Source organism: Chiloscyllium plagiosum, unplaced genomic scaffold, assembly GCF_037043375.1.
Source record: "Chiloscyllium plagiosum isolate Xiang-an unplaced genomic scaffold, Cpla_swu_hap1 HiC_scaffold_46, whole genome shotgun sequence".
Lineage (NCBI taxonomy): Eukaryota > Metazoa > Chordata > Chondrichthyes > Orectolobiformes > Hemiscylliidae > Chiloscyllium > Chiloscyllium plagiosum.
The window spans coordinates 69,853,960-69,872,360 of NW_028270184.1; the positions used below are offsets into that span (position 1 = coordinate 69,853,960).

General features: G+C 43.4%; 1 non-coding gene across 1 annotated transcript; it reads right to left on the minus strand.

Annotated features, from left to right (window-relative positions):
* Positions 1–554: 554 nt before the first annotated feature.
* trnas-aga (transfer RNA serine (anticodon AGA)) lies at positions 555–636 on the minus strand. Its single transcript has one exon. It is a non-coding gene; the product is annotated as a tRNA-Ser (tRNA).
* Between the last annotated feature and the right edge of the window lie 17,765 nt (positions 637–18,401).

Consider the following 18,401-nt stretch of genomic DNA (forward strand, 5'->3'; position numbering starts at 1 on the left):
CAAAGAGTTTCTCAAGATTTCCAAAACTGGAGCCTAAATTATATGGTTTGCTTCTTAAACATTTTTCCAACTGCCAACTGAAAATATTTTCACAGTATCTCTTCACAATCCTCTGTCTTGCACCATGTCCAGGGATGAGAAGTCCCGTTTGGTGGAGAGATTCCCGAGGCTGGTGAGTTTCACTTTGGAACAAAGTTGGTTAAGTGGCAATTTCCTGCGGTTGTTTGTAATGACCGGAGAGGGAGCGGTGGGGAATGAGCACTTTGACGAGCAGGAGGAAGTGTTGCCACTGACCCGAGTCAGAGAACAGAGGACATGGATTAAAGGAATCTAATGAAAAGCAGCACTTCTGCTCAGGACGTTCAATAACAACTGCAGAAACCCGATGTGTCGAGCAGTGTATCTGGAAAGAGAAACAGAGATAATGATTTAAATATGGAACGTTTCTGATGAAGAACTCGAGTTTCCCAAGTCTAATCAAATTACTGGCCTGGTTTGCAAAATAGGTTTTCGGAACTTTGAGCGAAAATTATTCCAGCAGGAATGTATTCTTACGTAGTCAGCAGGATTCGAACCTACGTGGTGAAACCCCAATGGATTTCTAATCCATCGCCTTAACCACTCGGCCATGACTACAGACGGCGCAGGAGGGTTGAGAATTGACTAAATCAGCCGTGATCTCATTGAAAGCTCTTGCTGACTTGATGAGCTAAATCCTTCCATCTCCTTTCATACCTTTGCTGTCATTTGTAAGGTGCGAGACACCAATGTAAAAGAAGAAAAGCACAAAGGTAGGAAAAGATATTTGCAGCCAAACTGAGTCAAAATTATTTATTGAAAGGAAAATCACACTTGGCAATTTGCTAGATATCTTTGCGAACATGACCAGCAGAGGTAAGCAAGGGAGCTATTGATCTGAGTATTCTTGGACCTGAAGCAAACAAATAGTGATATATTCATTTCTTTTTCTGGCGAACGAAATGTTCTTTCCTGATGGTTACAATGAAAGAGATGGTTCCCAATAAAAGACAAACATTAAGTCGCATCTCGATATATTTCAATGTGACACGATTCATTTTCAGTCCCTAATTACCCCAGAGATGGACGGGGTGAGTTACTTTTCTTCACGCTTCAAATCCTCAGCGTGGAGGTACAAACATGAAGCCGCTAGAGATGGAGTTCTTGCATTGGGAACCAGCGACACTGAAGGAACGATGGAAAAGTGAGGACTACAGATGCTGGAAACCTAATTTTAGATCAGAGTGATGCTGGAAAAGCACAGCAGGTCAGGCAGCATCCGAGGAGCAGGAAAGTCGACGTTTCTGTTGCCAGTCTTGCTGCGTTCCGCAAACAAGTTTCGTTTTTGGCTCAGATTTCCAGCTACTGCAGCTATTTGTTTTATGTTAACCTTCATAATGTTTTGGACAAAACCAAGGACCTGCCAGCATCGGAAAATCGGCAGAAGTACTGGTACACCGATATGTTTGCTGAACAATGCAACCATTCCATGAGCGGGAATACGATCCGGGCCACGGTGCTGAGAGTACCGAATCCTCACAAGTCAATCTTCACACGAACATTTTCGTTGCAGATTATTTTCAACTTGTCTTCGAAGATTTACAAAGTGGGAAAAGGCCATTCCGCCCTTTGTGCATTGCGGCTAATCAGAGAGCCGTCTATTCTAGTCGCAGTTTCCAATTTTGGCCCAAAGTTTGGTCATGCAGAAACTCAGCGAGTTCACTCAGACATTTTTGTGTGTGCAGAATGATTTGCCACATTTAAGGCAAATGCAATGGCATCCCGAATGGGTATATACACAGGAAGCGTTCGGAGAGATTAGGAACACATTTTGGCAAATATGGTTCAATTAATTTCGGTTATCTGTTCAGCAGGGACATGTTCGATAGTAGGGTATTTTTCCGTGCTCGGCTTTGTTGATGAGCTCCCGCAGCTGACACCAGTTTTAATGGACCATTTGCAAAAAAATGCACTCTGTTTGTTAGGCAGTAAGCGCGTTTGCCTTTCTTTCTGGAGGGTGGATGGGACGAGTTGACCAAGCGATGAGGGTCTTTCCGGACTTTTGCTGCCAATGACCATTCGTTTGGCACCTTCCCAACTTTGCCATCAAAAAGTTTGGCTGAAGAATAATACCGCACGTATAATGTTACCCCCCTCAGCTCTCCTACGAATCCAGAAACTGACAACTCTTCATGTGGAACAGAAGCAAAACAGAAAGGGTGGACCATTGCCAGACACACCGAAGCATGCATGCTGCCTTTGATGCAGTGCAAGCCGATTACGTCATGAACTGCTCAGAGAAACGGCAGCGAGGCAATTCAGGACATACTGGAGATTTAGTGCATTGCCAAGTCACAGGAAGTGCTCAACAAACATAAAACAAAACAGAACAGCAATAATCCATGAAAAATGAAGTTTACCAATTGCACTCGTGATGAAATTAGGTCAACAATGCGCTGATGACTCCATCTGATCGAGAGGACCAATCACCAGCCCCCTTCACCAGGACAGTAATGAATGAAATGCGAAAAATACAAAAAAACATTTCTCATCGCGATTGCCAACCTTTTCGCCACTGCAACAACAAAAACGGCGAGCAGATACAATGCAGAATCTGGTTTCGTATCAGCAATGAAATAGTAATATCCATTCACTTTCAGTGAAAACGGTGAACAAAGGAAATTGTCTGAAATATAAATACCCAGCGCAGGCTGCTTGGTTCCCCGATTATACTGCTGCACAGACTTTCATATTTAAAGGTACCTTTCAAAGAGAGTGTTTGTGGCTGTCCATATGACAATGGAAATTGTTGCCCTCGTTCTCACTGCCATTATTGATCGTGTTGGGTTTGGCATCCTCACCTTGCACGCGGGAGTTCAGTGTACAATTCTCTGCAGTGAAAAATCGGAGTGCTTTGGAGCAGAAAGATGCGAATCTCGTGTGCTTCATGGAGATGTTGTTGGAATGTTTTGCGGTGCTGGGAAGTGGGATCCTCACAGTTCTGGGTAACATCCTCAGGGTTGCAGAGCCTGTTGTGAAGCCTACTGTCCTGTGGCGGTTGGAATTGATTTAGTTTCAGTGCCGCTGGGTCCAGTTGTTGGTGTTGCAGATTGGATCCTGATCAATGTGTCTATTGATGGAATCCATGGATGGGTGCTCTGCTTCTAGAAATTCTCTGGCTGCCTTCTGATTGCCATGTTCTATTACAGTTGTGCTGCTCTCGAGGATGCTTTCTGTCTGAACGTATAGCTACTCGGGACAGCTGGCCGTGCCAATTAGTGACGGCCACACAAACTCTTTGCCAAGAATATGTATCCCACAACTGCATTCCCAGATGTCTGGCACACTGAATTGTCAACTAGGATATGCCATAAAGCAATTGAAACACCATGCTTCCCTTTAATAAAATAAATTTCTGGAAATTGATAGCCAGACTCCTCTGAACACACGGATTTAGGACAGCACATAAATCAGGGAAAGCTCACCAGAAAACAATATCCAATGCCCATCTTGTGCAGGACAGATGTGGTTGTCAAGATTCCACGCAGGGACTGCACGAAACACGATATCGGAGAAACAGTCGGACAACTAGCGAGCTGCAATCATGAACTTCAGCCAGCCAGTATACGCCATGGGCAGATGTTCTTGTAGTTGTATGTAGGGCATTGAGTGTTTCTGATTCAGGGGCTTGTACCGTCTGGAGCACTGGTTAATTCCTTGTGTTGTAACTACTGTTAGAACATATGTAAAACTCGATTGCTCATTGAGATGTACATCCAAAATATTAGCCGAGAGAAGGAATTTGGTGGTTTTTCTGGTGCTGTTCCTGTCATACCCTATGGAACTGGACTTATTGTGTGCTTCCTGACGGTTCGATGCATGCTTCCGTGATCGTATTTCGGGCAGAAACCTGCGTTTTAGCTTCGATAGCGTGCGTTTGCAAACCTGGTACACCTCCCTGTATTTTGTTATCTCTTATTGTGTGCAATTGCAACACGGCAAATTATTAATTTACATTGGAAGGTGACAAACGGAGGCGTGTGAAATGCCAAGGTATTAGTGACATTTATTAATTGGTTGCATATTACTTTGATTCGGGAGATAAGGATGTAAAACGTGTTTGTGTAGAAATGAGGACCAGTGAGGAAAGATGTCATCCGCAGGTGTAGTTTACAAGTGCACTCGCAGTAAACATTCCGTACGAGAAAAAAATACTACATGTGAGTGATAAAAGATGGCAATAGTTACGGGTGAACTTAGTTTCCAATCTCCCACTCATGGTTCAATGGTAAAAAAAAAAGTTTGGATGACAATAATCAATAAATCATATCTGTCCCAGAGAACAACGCGAGCCATATTTTGGTCATCGATGAGTTTACAGCTGACTTAGTCTCTGTCTTTTCTTGGAAACCATCTCCTTTGTTGTGACCATCAGGAAAGATATTACTTTTGACATAAAGAAAATGAAGATTATGTCACTAATCTTTGTTTGTTTCATGCCCAAGTACAATCAGACGACCTTGATCAACTCTGCTAGTCATGCTAGCAAAGAAATCTGGAAACATGCCAAGTGTGAGTTTTCACTCAGTAAATAATTTTGATTCAGTTTGATTGAAACCACCACTCCCTAAAGTTGTGTTTTTCTTCTTTTAAAATGGTGTCCGGTATCTTCCAAATGACGGCAAAGATATGAGAGCAGATGGAAGCAATGTAGCCTATCAAGTCTGCGACAACATTCAATGAGATCATGGCTGAGTTGGTTAATTCTCAACCCCCGTTTTTATCCTCATCTCCGTGATGCTCCATGTCTGTCTATCACAGCCTTGAATACACCTCGCCTTCACAGCCCTCTGTTGTTCGGAAACCCACAGATTTGCTACCCTCTGAAAGAGTGAATATCCTCCTTATTATTTTCTTAAATGTTTGATCCCTTCAGCTGTGAGAACGCATTCTCGTCCCAATTACTCGGGGGTGTACATCACAGCAGAATAAGCTCCTGAAGGTAGGTCTGCACTCTCCACTGCCGCTCCGTGTATTTGAAACATTTTCATATTTTGACCTCTGATTAAAAATAGTAGACCTAATTTGCACATCAGATTTGCCAGTGGTGAATCTTTTCAAGACGACTTCAATGAGCGTAATTCTACTGGCAGTGAATAGGGCTAGACAAATTAGATTACTGACAGTGGGGAAACAGGGCCTTCGGGCCAACAAGTCCACACCGCCGCGCCAAAGCACAACCCACCCATACCCCTACATTTACCCCTTACTTAACACTACGAGCAATTTAGCATGGCCAATTCGCCTGTCCTGACCTGCACATCTTTGGACTGTGGGAGGAAACCGGAGCACCCGGAGGAAACACACGCAGACACGGCGAGAGCGTGCAAACTCCACACAGTCAGTCGCCTGAGGCGGCAATTGAACGCGGGTTTCTGGCGCTGTCAGCCAGCAGTGTTAACCACTGTGCCACAGTGCCGACCTAATGCAAGGACATTTTTCTTTCGCGATCCAGTGCTGTGTTTATTCAACTCTCTGCGCATGAAAATGGATCCTACCCATCCACTTTATCTCTCATCAATATGTGTGCAATTCAAATTGATGCGGCCATGACTACACACGCGCAATGCTGTCTTAGTATGTCTTATGTAATGGAAAGTTCCAAACTGAAACACCAGGATTTGGCTTTTCTTGGCACCTCAGCATCCTCCTCCTTTCGAAAGCAAGAGAGTCTGACAGCGAATACTGGGGTCAGGAAAAGCCAAATCCTGGTATTTCAGGTTGGAACTTTCCGTTACATAAGACATACTAAGACAGCATTGCACGCGTGTAGTCATGGCCGCGTGATACAGGTGGTGGATTAGAAATCCATTGGGGCTTCCCTCCTCAGGCTCCGTTTTCAGTGATGTCATGCAGGACGCGTTTTCACTCACAGTTCAGAAATCTCGTCTCAACATACAAGACCAGTCAGTTGATTAGACTTAGCAAACTCAAGTTATTAATCAAAAATGCAACACACTTAAAATATTATCTCCGTTTCTCTTTTCACACTTACTGCCAGACCCATTGAGATTTTGCAGTATTCTTTGAATGTACTGTGCAGAAGTGCTGTTTTTGAATAGATTCCTTTTACCGCAGTCCTCCGTTCACTAACTCTGGTCACTGGCAACACTTCCCCCCGCTCGTCGAAGAGCCAATCCCCACCATTAATTTTCCCATCATTATAAATTGCCGCAGGAAATTGCTGACAAACCATCTTTGCTCCAAAGCGAAACTCACCAACATCGGGAATCCCTCCACAAAACGGGACTTCTCATCCCTGGACATGGTGAAATCCAGACGATTGTGAACAGAATTTGGGAAAATATTGTCACTTGTCAGGTGAAAAAGTGTTAAGAAGGCAAAACACGTCACCCAGTCTCCAGCTTTGTGAATCTTCAGAAACTCTTTGGGAAAAGGACTCAGAGGAGAATGAAGAAGGGTCAATTGTCAGACTGATCGGAATCAGTCAGGACAACTTTCCGTTCTTTAAAAGGACGGGACATTGATTCTGATGTTCTCAGGACAAGAACTGATTGGAGACATTGAAGTAATTCTCGGTCCTGTACATGAGGAATACAAACCTTGTATGGACACTGGGACAATGAAAATACTCATACCACACAAGATACTGAGAGGTTCGAAGACAGATGTTCCCGATTGGAGCAGAGCTGGTTCTCAGTGACATGGGTGTGTCTATCGTGGATGGGATCAGACTGTTCCCATGTCGCCATTATGAATGTCCCAGTCCTTATTTCGGAAAAGTAAAACTGATAGAGGACAGTTGTCGTTCTGGGAATGGCAGTCTGAAGTGGTAGGTCAATCACAGACTGCTTTCGAGGATCGTCCAAGGTGTTAGGTTGGAAGTATCAGCTCATTCGACTGTTAACTGAAATGTTACTGGTTCAATAGCCCCAGGGCGACAGCGATTGATGTTCATAATGCATCTGTTTTCTGTGCAGCACCGTTTCATGTTTCTAATGGGGTCAGGAAAATGTTTTCCAAACAGAAACCTTTGGTATGACGAACGATTAAAAAAAAGTTTCTGCATTGCTTTAATGGTTCATGTAAAGAACTGTGCATTCTGGGAATCTGAAGCAAAGACAGAAACTGCTGTCGAAACTAACCAGTTTGGCAGTGCCTGTGGGAGATTATCGAGTTCTGATGAAGTTTTGAAATATTTGTCTCTAATTCTCTCTGAATAGACGCTGTAAGATCTGCTGAGATTCTCCTGGTATTTCTGTTCGTGGTTTTAACTGAATGCCTATTCCATTTATAAGGATGATACAACCAAACCCACCACAAACCAAGATTAAGAAATAACACCTCTGCATCTCACTCCACTGCAAGCCCAAGAATAATTACACGATACTGCACTTCTCCAGCTTCCACCCTAAATATATTAAAGATGCCATACCGTAAGGACAAGCGCTTCACCTGCACAGGAACCGCTCAGATGAGGAATAATGCGATAGACACCTAAAGATTTTGAAGTATATCCTCATGATGATGGGGTACATGTTGAACTGATTGATCGCCAATTCCGGTGTGCCACAGTGAAAATCTGCTGTGAACTCGTCAGAAGACAGACAGAGGATGCGACTAATAGAGTATCTTTCATCGTCAGTACTTTCCTGGAGTTCAGCACGTTCTTCACAGGATTCAGCATGTCACCGATGATGATGAGCATCTCACTAAGAACATCCCCATGGCTTCAATTCTCACCTTCAAACACCCAGCAAAATTATAACATACGACCGTTTACAGTAAACTACTCAGCCTTCACATAGCATTAACCACAACACCACAGCACCATGCCTTCGCAACCTTTGCAAGACATGGACACTACCATCACCCGTTGGTACACCACCCACCACGTACACGACAGATACTCATGTGACTCAGACAATGTTGTTTGTCACATATGCAGCAGGCAATGATACAACAAGATACCACAAGATACTCAGTAATGGTATATTGGCGAGACCATGCAGATGGTGTGCCAATGGATGAATGGTAACGGCATAACAATTGCCAGACAGGATTATTCACACCCAGTCGGGGAAGAGTTCAGCAATCAAGGACATTTGGTTTTCAATCTTCGACTAACTGTCGGCCAAGGCGGCTTTCGAGGTACACAACAACGCAAAATCGACAAACAGAATTGGATCGCCAACTGCCTTCGTTGTGGTGATGGCATCAACCATGATATTCGGTTAATGTCACACCACATGTGACCCACCACACTGTTCTGTATCTGTGAAATCTTCCTTATTGTTCTGTTTTCACACCATCACCGTGACAAGTTGTTATTGTCTCTCTACCTTAATCACTTTGTTCAATATTGGCTAACTGATAATTTGGGTCAGTCTCGCGGCATGTCACTCTAGCCAAATAAAAATCAGAAGAACTGGGAATTTATTAAACCAGGAACAAGGGCAAGGGTTACTGGGCGGGGTGGGGGAACGGGACTGGGGCATCGTGGCGAAGGGGGCAGGTGTTTCGCTGCTCTGGGGACATCTGTGGAGGAACATGAGAGTTAATGTTTCGGAGCTGGTGTCCCTTCCTCTGGTGTTTTTGTTGTGGAGCGGTTTTCCAGTTGCTTCTGTTTCTGTTCCATGTCATTCCAGTGCCTTGATTTGTCTCCAGTACGACTTTATTTTAACGGTTTGTAATTATCTCTCTGCCTCACTTTGTTGGATCATAGGTCAACCATTCTGTTGGCACTCAGTTATTGACACATTACTCACACTGTCGGACACTTTTGTTCACTTGCAGAGACTAAGTCTTTGACACTCCGCTCCCACAATTTGCCTGATATTTTGATCTGTCTGCCCTTGATCTCTCTTCCCTTAAATTCAGTGTTCTGTGTTATTCCCTCCCATTTCACCTAACGAAAGGGCTCTGGTCCGAAATCTTGTTATTTCAAATAAACATGTGCATCTATAACCTGGTGTGATTTCTGAATTGGTCCATCGCAGTCCAAAACCGCAACCTCCACAGCAGGTACACGGAAACACCACTACACGCACTTTCCCCTCCACACTATGTTCAAGCTCATTTACTCCTGTTGCCGCATGTAATTCTGAACTTGTTGTTGTTCGTGATGAAATCTTAAGGTTCAAGCGGTTCTCTTGCAATGTATGTACTTTGGAATGTGGTTTAATTTCAAAGAAAAACATACTTCAAGGGACGATATATGCTTCAAAGCTTTGCCTGAGTTGTTTAAATGTCATTTATCTTGAACCCAGTGAGCTGACGGAAGAATAAACGTGCTTTGCACTTCTACCACACGGTGCCAGGGACCCAGTTCAATTCCAGCCTGTGACGACTGTCTGTATGGTGCTTGTATTCCTCCCATGTGTGCGTGCGTTATCGTGCGATTTTCCAGACAGTCCGAAAGATAAATAATGTTTCTAGGTGTCGTTTTGAATGTCTGCAAACGATATTCCAATTCTCACACAGGAACTACACCTCGAAGTCTGCACTTACGCAATTTAAAGTTATGCATTCAGTGTTCACGCTTCGGAAATCACAGCTTTTTACCATTAAGATCAAATCTTGTGTTTCTTAATCTATATCATAAACAGTCGAAATAGTCTCATTTATCTACATTTAATGAATGTACTTCAAGGTGATTGGAATGATAACTTCTCAGATTCTGGTTCATTTTGATCGTGGATAGGTAGATGATAACCACTCTTCCCATCAGCCCAACTGGATTTGCAAGGCATCGATCACCAACGCTGAGCCGTGCTGCTCTCTGGGAGAGGGTGAAGCGCGGTGATGGCCTGTTCGGTGACATCATACATGTATTTGTCTCCAGTTAGTTTCTATGGAGTAGGACTGACAATGAGGGGAAGTTCGAAGGCAAGAGCTGATTCTGGGAGGGGAAGCTTCTTGAAGAGGTTTTGGCAGTATCTGAGAGACTTTCCAAATTTCAAACAGGCAAAGTCATGAAATAAAATCTCTGGGGTTGCCTTCTAACAGGAGAATGGTGTAACCGAAAATATATAACATAGCCTAAATGAACATAAATACCGCAGTCTTAGCAGGACGAATGGTAAGAAGAACATATTTGATTGAGGACTTCCTGCTGCAGCCTTTAAGTAGCGCAGCTTAGTCAGCTGCTCATAAATGATGATAAAACATCTATCCTCTAACTGATCACCTTCAGCCACGTGCTGGAGTATGTCTAGTCTACTTATGTCTACCTTTTGCTGCAAAATGGCTATGGAGACGTGTATGTCTTTGATATCAGGCTTATTCGGAAGAATGGCTCTACTAAGGTTTGAAGTTAGCTTTCGTGATTCGTTGGTTAGCTCTACTGCCTTACAACATGAAGGACCTGGATTCGATTCCAGCCTCAGGCGACCGTTAGAGTTCGCATATTCTTCCTGTGTCTGCATGGGTTTCTTCGGGTTGCTCCAGTTTCCTACTACAGTCCAAAGCTATGCAGGTTAGATAAATTGGATATGCTAAATTGTACCTCGTTCTCCAGAATGTGTTAGTCAGGAGCAGTGCAAAGTAATAGGGAAGGGAAATTGCTGTGGGTGGAATACTCCTTAGAGGTTGCGTGTGAACTTGTTGGGCCTAATGACCTGTTTCCACACTGTAGGGATGGTATGATTCTATTTCATAACGTCGATACTTTAACAGCGTAAGGCATGGTACAACTCAGCAGCTTGCTAGTAAAATGGTGAATGGTGGATTCACGCTGATTATCTGTGTCAAAGTTAACTGGCATGTGTTCATCTCAATTGGAATTGACGACTATGCAAATTTAATTGAAACAGAATCATGGCTGGAAAATACCTCCAGTGAAAATGCATCACCAAATTCAACATTTCTATTCATGGCAAGTTGCTGAGTCAGCCTATCTCAAATGTCTGATGACATGAATCTGCTGCAAGAACACAGGGATACATATTTCCAAACTGCTCCTCTTAACTCTGTAGCTTAAGCGTTACATTTTTGTGAAGTTTTTCTCACCTCCCAGTAAGTATTGGCCTTCTAACAATTGAGTTTGATAAAGTTTATTTGAACAGTTCATTTAACTATTCGGATGTTTTGAAGTGGGGGAGGAGAGCAACCCTCTGATCCACTGGGACAGTGAAGACTGACTGAAGGAATACCTATCCAATTGTGATGGTTAGTAGCTTGGAAGGGAACATGCAGATAATTATATTCTCATTCGTTTACTTCCTTTGTCTTTAGGACGATAGTAGTACTAGAGTTGGAGTGTGCTGTCAAATGGAAATTGTTGATGAATCAAAAAAACTGCGACAGTGGTGAATGGATTGAAATTACATATAAAGTGCCAATCGAACTGGATCAATTGCCATGGAATGGAACGTTCTGACGAAACTCAGCCGACCTGTTAGCAACTGGGTAAAGTGTCAGAGAAGGAATGTTTCTTGTCCGACATGTCCTCCCTTCAGTACTGTTCTGAAGAAGAGTCATTTTGACCTCAAAAAGTTAACTGTATTTCTCTCCAAGTATGCTGTTAGAGTTGCTGAACTTCTCCAGCACTTTCTGCTTTCATTTCAGTTATTCAATATTCGAAGAATTGTCCTTTTGTACGAATGTTTCATAATGGCGCTTTCCAACAACTTGGGGTATGTTGTCGATATATTTGTTCAGTCAATCGGGGAGTATTCCATCACACACTTGACGTGAGACTTCTCCGTATTGGAGAAGCGATTGGAGTCAGAAAGCCCATTACTGATGGCAGTTATCTGGCCTGCTCTTGTAGCCACATTATTTATGTAGGGATGACAGTTCATTTTGGGGTTAATAGTAACTTCCAGATTGTTGATCGTTGAAGACTAGGTAATGTCAACACCATTGAATTTCCAGAGGTGTTGATTGGATTATCTTAATCAGGATGTGTGAAATTCATTTCACTTTTCTGCCCAGGCCTTCACATTGCCAGAATTCTGCTGCATTGTGAAATGGAATGCTTCAGGAGTTGAGGAGGTAAGAATGCGGCTGAACTCTGGACATTTATTAACGAACAGAACCTTGAATAATTCCTGAAGTGAGGTCCTGGAGTTTATATAACTGACCTGCAACAACCAATCCAGTTTCTGTGCGTCTGGAGTCACATGTATCTTGGAGCAAATAAGAATAGCAGCTTTACTTCCCTAAGGGGTAGAGGCGAATCGGAAGGGATTTTCCATGGTAAGTTGTAATGGGTCAAAGGCATTAGACATAGAATTTCAACTTAGAATTCATGGCATCTGTCGTTGCAGGGTTTGAATTAGGTCTCTGATATCAATTCTGCAATATCTTCACGTGAGCTGATTATCATGTACTGATAAGCAATGCTTCTCCAAAACTGGGATTAAGCTTGTTATTAAGCTTCTTCATTTCTCAGAAATTTGAATAAAAACAAAAAAAAAATGTGAGCAATGCTACAGTCTCAGTCTCCACAAGCTGCTTACACACAGTACCATGCAACACCTTTGGTGATGCATCAACTCAGAATTTCAAACAAGGAGCTTGTCAGTTGCCTGAAGGGAGAGAAAACGTCGCACAGAAAACTGCATCAAACAATTCAAACATGTGGAGAAGGTGAGCCTCACTATCCTGGTCTTCATTGGCGTTCCTTATAAGGCATTATGACAATTTCACTTGTTTTAGTCTGCTGCTGATCTGCTCTTTGGTTTAAACTTTTGAACAATAAAGTCTCCAATTCACTGACAAGTTTCCTTATTTAGACACAGGAAGTGCGATATCAGTTCACTGAGCAGTAGTCTCCTTACAATTCTCTAGTGATAGAGACTCCCGATGTCACTGGAAATGCAGAACTTCCTAATCTCTGTGTTCTGCCATCCGTTCCGGTTTCATACCGTTTGTAGGTATGATACGAAATCAGGCAAGTCAGTTGCAAAGAATGGTAAACGGAAGTGAAACATTAACTCTTGCTAACCCACAGATGATGTAAGACATGCTGAGCCATTTCTGTTTCTGATATACAATTGAAGCCTGTTTTTGCGACAACTTTGAATGTTAAGTAGTGACCTGAGAGAAGTAATGCAAGACACTAAAATGAAGCGATAAACTGTTTCAGTTCGCTGTGGATTCTGCAATGAGTCTGAAAATAAATGAGGTTCAGAGTATTCAGGACAGATGTTAGTGAGCACTTCTACACACAATATTTGGGAGAGGTTTGGAACTCACTTCCACAAACGACAGTAGATGCAGGGTTTTTATTTTGGTTGCCAGAATTAATCCTGTGATTGTTTACATCTATCTCTAAAGACAATAGCAGCAGAAACAAGAGAAAACTGTGACCGAAAATCACCTATCAGGGATCTCGCCTTTCTGAGTTGGAAGTATCTGGCTATTCCTAAATCCTGGAACTCCCTCGCTAACAGCATCTTGGCTATACCTCTATGTTAAGTTCGCTCAAGTTTCTGTACAGTAGCTCATCATCTCAATCACTGGAGTAATTAGGGATGGGCAGTGAATCCAATGCCGTTGAGTGACGTCTATACGCCACGAATGAGTTTCGAACATCTGCAGGTTCTACGTGGACGGCCGCAAGCGATCGGGAGAAGGGAGTAGTGGAGCAGGGCGTTTGAGTAAAGTGAAAGGCACTGATGACTGGAGGGCGTGAGGCTGTAAGTGAGAGAGGAAGTGGTGATGCAAGGCTCACTGTTGGTATTAATGGGTCAGCCTATACTGGTCACTTTTTACACTGACTTGCACAACACCGCTGATCAATTCAACACAATGATACTGTTCTCTTGGCGTTGTATTCCCTCTGTGCATATTAACGTGGTTAATGGGCCCAGTGAGGATGGACGTATCTTCTTTATCCTGTCGGCTTAAACAGACTTTAATAAAGTAACAAATGTCCAAGTTACTGTGATTGAACAGCTAATTAAATACACATATGGATTTGAACAGCATTGTCTGCGCTGACACCGTTGATGAATTAGTTAAAGCGCCTGGTAATAACGAGACTAGTATGGTGTCACATCCTGGCGTTGCATGTCCTGTACATTGAAGGATCGTTGCTTAAACTTCTTTAAACTGCCTTATTGTTGATCCACCATACCGAAAGAGCATGCTTCTTGTGTTTGAGCTGAGTGCATTTTTATTTCGTGTTACCACGTCCTGCCGCCTGCTGTGGCCCCATCAGTCAATATAGATCCTGCTAATTCAACGGAAAGATTCTTTACTATAATCCACAAGGACGTTTCAGTTAACGGTCGAATGCGCTGAAACTTCCAACCTAACAAATTCGACGATCCTCAAAAGCAGTCCGTGACTGAATTCCAAATTCAATGTGCCATTCCCTGAACTACTATTGTCCTCTATCAGTTTTACTTTTCCAAATGAAAGACTGAACCATTCATTATGGAGCCATTTTAACAGTCTGATACCCACAAGACAGACACACCCATGTCACTGGGAACCAGCTCACCTCCATCAGGGATAATCTCCTCTTTTGCCTCTCAGTGCCTTGTGTGTTCCAGAGATTTTCATTGTCGCAGAGTCCAGATGAAGTTTCTATTCCCCATGTACAGGAGTGAGATTTTTTTCAATGTCTCAGACCAGTTCCTGTCCCGACAACATCAGACTCAATATTCTGGCCTCTGCTCGGTCCGACAGTTCACCCTTCTGCATTCTCCACTGATTGCACTTCCCAAAGAGTTTCTAAAGATTCCCAAAGCTGGTGCCTGGATTGGTTTGGCTCCTTAACATTTTTCCAACTGCCAATTGACAATATTTTCACAGTAAAGCTTCGGAAACCTCTGGTCTGCACCATGTCCAGTGATGAGAAGTCCCGTTTGGTGGAGAGATTCCCGAGGCTGGTGAGTTGCACTTCGGAACAAAGATGGTTAAGTGGCAATTTCCTGCGGTTGTTTCTAATGATGAGAGAGGGAGCGGTGGGGAATGAGCACTTTGACGAGCAGGAGGAAGTGTTGCCACTGACCCGAGTCCGTGAACAGAGGACAGGGATGAAAGGAATCTAATGAAAAGCAGCACTTCTGCTTAGGACGTTCAATAACAACTACAGAAACCCGATGTGTCGAGCAGTGTAGCTGGAAAGAGAAACAGAGATAATGTTTTAAATATGGAACATTTCTGATGAAGAACTCGAGTTCCAAAGTCTAATTAAATTACCGGCCTGGTTTGCAAAATAGGTGTTTTGAACATTGAGCGAAAATCCGCCCAGCAGCAAGTCATTCATAACGGAGTCAGCTGGATTCGGACCTACGCGGGGATACATGAATAGATTTTTAACCTATCACGTAAACCACTCGGCCAAGTGTACTGACTAAAAAGCAGAGTTGAGCATTAACCAAATCAGCCATGATCTCATTGAAATCAGTCGCTGACTTGATGAGCTAAATGCTTCCATCTCCTCTCCTAACTCTGCTGTCAATTGTAAGTTGCGAGACACCAATGTAAAAGAAGAAAAGCACAAAATTAGGAAAAGATATTTACAGCCAAACTGAGTCAAAATTGTTGATTGAAAGGAAAATCAAACTTGGCAATTTGCTAGTTCTCTTTGTAAACATGACCAGCAGAGGTAATAAAGGGAGCTATTGATCTGAGTGTTCTTGGACCTGAAGCACAACAGAAATACGTCTCTTGGGTACTATTTTGGATGTATTTCTCAATGAGCTATCATGTTTTACATATGTTCCATCGGGAATTACCTCACGCAAGGAAGTAACCAGTGCGGCAGACGGTCATATATTCCGAGTTCCAAGTCCCGGAGTCAGAGAGACTCAGTGCCCTGTGTGTACCTGCAAGGAACAGCTGTGCATGGAGTTTTCAGGGTAACTGAACTGCATGAATACAGCTCGATGGTCGTCTGTCTGCTTCTCCTCTATAGTTTTCTGTGAAGTCTCTGCGTGCAATCTTGTCAACTATGTTTGTCCGGCACAAGATGGGCATTGGTCACTTGTCTCTAAGAGAGGCTGTTGGTTTATGTGTTGTCATAATTCCGAGTGTAAGGAGGAATCTGGTTGTCAGTTCCCAGAAACTTACTTTAATAAATGGAAGCGTGCTTTTTAACTTGCCGCGTGGCATATCCTCGTTGCGAAGTTCGTGCACTGCGAATCACGTTGCGGGACAATCCAATTTTGGCAAAGAATTTGTGTGGCAGTCACGAGTTGCCACGACCAGCTATCCCTAGTTGCAATACGGACAAATGACGAGAACTGCAAATTCGATTACAGCAGCAGAAGTTTAATGTGACAGGGCAAACAGAAGGCAGCAGAAGATTTCTGGGCGTAGGGTAATCACCCAAGGTACCTTTTCATATGAAAGTCTGTGCATTAGTAGAATCTGGGACCCAAGTAGTGTATGATGGTGATTCATATTCCAGACAACTTGTGTTGTTCCCCGTTTACTCTGAAAATGAATAGACATAGTTATTTCACCGTTATTTCGAAAGATGATCCTGCATTGAGGAGGTGGCTGGAGCATCTCAGAGTTGTCGAGCATGGAAACAAATCCCGCGATCCAACTTGCCATTGCTGAATAGATAACCGAAATTAATCCATACATATCTGCCAATATTTGTGCCTTATCTCTCCGAGGTCTTCCTGTCTGTACAACCATTCAGATGCCTTTGAAATGTTGTGAGTGCACCAGACTCTGCCACTAAATGTGGCAATTCATTCCACACACACAAAAATTCTGTGTGAGAAACATGTGTCCCTCACATCCCTTTTAAATTTTTCCTCTCTCACATTAAACGTTTGCTATGTAGATTTGAACTCGCATGTCTTGTGAAAAAGTGCTCCCTGACTATTTACTTTGTCTGTCTTCCTCATGATTTTATTAGCTTCTGTGAGGCCATATGTAAGCACTGAAGCTCCTGGGAATCTGACGAAGACTATTCAGTTTCGTTCTCATGTCCAAGCAGTGCAAACCTTGCAAATCCTTGTAAAGGTTTTCTCAATTAGTCTTGCAAGAAGGATGTCCACCTGCAGCACTTGTTTGACCGCGTGGTCACTCTGGAACTGCGGGTGGACTCACTGTGGAGCATCAGCAATTCTGGAGAATTATGTTGCCTCGCAGGTGCTCAGCCCAGGGATGTCGACCATCGGCTGAAGAGCATTCGAAAAGGGGATCGGGAACAGCCAGTTGTCTTGGTGCATACAGGCACCAACGGAAAAAAAACGCGATGAGGACCTGCAGGGATAATTCAGGGAGCTATGAGGGAAATTAAAGAGGAGGACCTCAAAGGTAGTAATCTCGGAATTACTGCCGGTACCATGTGACTGCCAGTGTAGAAATGAATAAAAAAAGGCACGATGAACACGTGACTTCAGGAATGGTGCTGCAGGGCGGGTTTCAGATTTGTTGGATTTTGCGACCAGTTCTGGGGAATGTGGGACTAAGAAAATTGACGATCTACATCTGAACCAGACAGGAATGAATGTCCTTTCGGGAGTTTTTGCTACTGCTGTTGGGGAGGTTTTATATTAATGTGGCAGGGGGCTGGGAACCACAAGATTAAACAAGTCGGCAGTGCGGTGGAAACTGGAAACGCTAAGAATCAGGAAGATAGCATTAATAATGGGAAGAGTAGGCAGACAGCAGATGACTGCAAAAGAACTGGTGGCCTGAAACGCATCTACTTTAATTCATGGAGTATAGACAGATGAACTTAGGGCTGAGGTTGGAGCCTGGGAATATGAGGAGAAAGTGAGGTCTGCAGATGCTGGAGATCAGAGCTGGAAATGTGTTGCTGGAAAAGTGCAGCAGGTCAGGCAGCATCCAGGGAACAGGAGAATCGACGTTTCGGACATAAGCCCTTCCTGAAGAAGGGCTTATGCCCGAAACGTCGATTCTCCTGTTCCCTGGATGCTGCCTGACCTGCTGCGCTTTTCCAGCAACACATTTCCAGCCTGGGAATATGACGTTATTGCGATCACAGAGATTTAGTTGAAGGAAGGGCATGGTTGGCAACCAAATGTTCTAGGATATAGATGCTTCAGACGGGACAGGGAGGGAAAAATGGGGAAGGGGTTGCATTGCTGGCCAGGGATGATATCATGGATGTGCGAAAGGAGGACACCATGTAAGGCTTGGGCCGTGAGACACTATGGATGGAGCAGTGACATAAGTAGGGTGAGGTTAGATTTTTGTGGCTGTATTACAGTGAGCGTGAGGTGTAAGAAGAAAATAGTTAAACAGACCATGGAAAGACGTAGAGGCAATAATTTAGTGTTGATTGAAGATTTCTGTTTTCCCAACATTGACTGGGATACTCTCAGCGTCAGAGGTCTGGATGGGATACCATTTGTAAGAAGCCTCCAGATGAGTTTTCTGGAGTGGTATATCAATAGTCCGACGAGGGAATAGGA